Raw genomic sequence first — 2413 nt, 5'->3', positions numbered from 1 at the left:
AAAGATTCTTACTTGAAATGCCCACTGATCCGGTGTCTTCAGTAGTACGGGCCCAATACTACTGACCACACCGCATCTGCATTCACTTCAAGTCCTCCTCCTTGGATCTTGGATTACAAGTACTCTATTCTCATGAGCTCCTAACTGCTATCACTCGCCCTCAAAGCATCTCAACAACAGAAAACTCCTAGGCTAAGGCATCACAAATCAGGCCACTCTAGTCCTAATATGTATACTTAGCCTACTCTAGCATGCATAATATAACATATTTTGTAACACATAAAGTAAGGGTACTTTTGGGGAATTCGTCGTCCGGGCGCTGGCTGATCGTACACACGGCTCTGCTCTGTTTGTCTCAAAACTCTTTTACTCTTTTCAAAAATTTTACTTCATTATAAAAATTTTCCTCAATTCCTCAGTTTGAGTTCAGATACTCCCGAAGATGCATCCGAATCCCTCAAACCAAGGCTTTGATACCAACTTGTAACAACGTAAATTTTCAAAACGATTTTTCATTTTCCAAACATTCATTTACTCACAAAATAACACCAAACATATTGTATCAAATGTATTTTTCACAAAAATATCTCCCCAAAATCCAAAACATAAACTCCTCAAGTGTGTACGGATCATGCCGGTGCCTTCCCGCGCTCATCACTGGTACCTGAAACACATCACACAACAACTGTAAGCATAAATGCTTAGTGAGTTCCCCAAAATACCGCATACAACACATACGCCACTCAAGGCTATAATACGACCCTCCGGTCGATGTGTCTCAGCGGGACCCTCCAGTCCCGTAGCTCGTTGGACCCTCTGGTCCGGTCATAGCTCGTTGGGCCCTCCGGCCCGGTCTGTATCGTTGGACCCTTCGCTCCAGTCTATAACAACATACAACATACGCATAACACATAACATATAATCTCATACATAACACATAAGACCCTCTGGTCTACACAATATACCACTCTAGGTAATGTATAGTGAGAAGACTCACCTCGATGTCTCGATAAATATCTGACTCAGAATAAATGTGATCTAGCCTCCGCCTAATCACACAAAGTAATACACTCATAAATACAACTGTACTCAACCCTAAAAGTCAACAAGGTCAACGGTCAACTTTGACCGGACTCGGCGAGTGCACTAGGGCGACTCGGCGAGTCTACACGTGTCCACTGACTTTCTTAGATCCTCTCTTGACACGCTGAGTACCTCCCTGACTCGACGAGTTCCACCTGGCATGAATCGCAGGGCCACCACGACTCAACTCGCCGAGTCTCAAGAACAACTCGGCGAGTTCCAGCTTGAACCCAGTCCCCCTGACTCACCCTAACTTACTGAGTCATTCCCTCAACTCGACAAGTCCACTCACTGAGTGATTACGGGCAAACTTCATACTACTCGCCGAGTCTGTTCTTCAGACTCGGCGAGTTCATGCCATGCATAAACTCAAAACCACTTCTGAGGTCAGATCTGCTCCATTCAATCATAGATCTGGCCTCCCCAAGCATGATAATCACGTAAAGTCCAAACCTTGATGCTCAAACAACATCTATTTGCTCCTATATGATGTTTTAGCCCCATAATTCATAACCCAATGTCAAAAATCCCATGAATCCTCAAAAAGCTTGAGGAATAAAGCTTCTCTGGACCTCTATGGATCCCATTCCAAGTCTCGTCACAAATAGGGACGAAATGGACATCAAATCTAACCAACAAAGAGGTCAAGAAACCCTAAACCTCCATGTTCATCATAACAACAGAAAGGGAGCCAAAATATTACCTCCAAAGTGATACTCTGAGCTCCAAATTCGAAGAATGTCCACCTCCCTTGCTTCCTCTTAGCTAGAACCTCCTTTGCCTTGCCAAACAATGCTTCAAAGGTTAACAATGGCCTCTTCTCTCTCCCAAAACGCTCAAGATCTCTTTAGGGTTTCTCTCTGAGGTTGGTGGCCGCAAATGACGGCCATAAGCCCCTTTAAATAGGCCTCAAACCCTGGAAATTAGGGTTTCATTAAACAGCGTGGACTCGCCGAGTCCAGACGCGAACCCGCGTGCAAAAACCACGATCCTACTCGGCGAGTTTAGACTCCAACTCGTCGACTCTCCTCACAACACCCAAAAATAAAAGAATAAAAATAATACCTGGGAATCCGGATGTTACAGTTCTACTATGAAATGTGTTATCTAAGAAGGTGATCAGAACCCGAATCAGACCTAAATCGAAAACCAGAAACTGAATAAGCTATTACCTAAGAACTAATAATCAAACCGAATACCACTAACTGGTTCTAACCGATTCTGATTCGGTTTGATTTTTCGGTTAAAAAGTTCATCCCTAAATTGAAGTATAAGCTTACTAAAGTAACCTTAGATTTGGAATAGAGTACATAAACTAAACATTAAAATA

This window comes from Lactuca serriola, chromosome 7 (genome assembly GCF_051521515.1).
Source record: "Lactuca serriola cultivar US96UC23 chromosome 7, Lser_US96UC23_V15, whole genome shotgun sequence".
NCBI classification, from domain to species: Eukaryota; Viridiplantae; Streptophyta; class Magnoliopsida; order Asterales; family Asteraceae; genus Lactuca; species Lactuca serriola.
Note: the sequence above shows the minus strand (reverse complement) of the source record.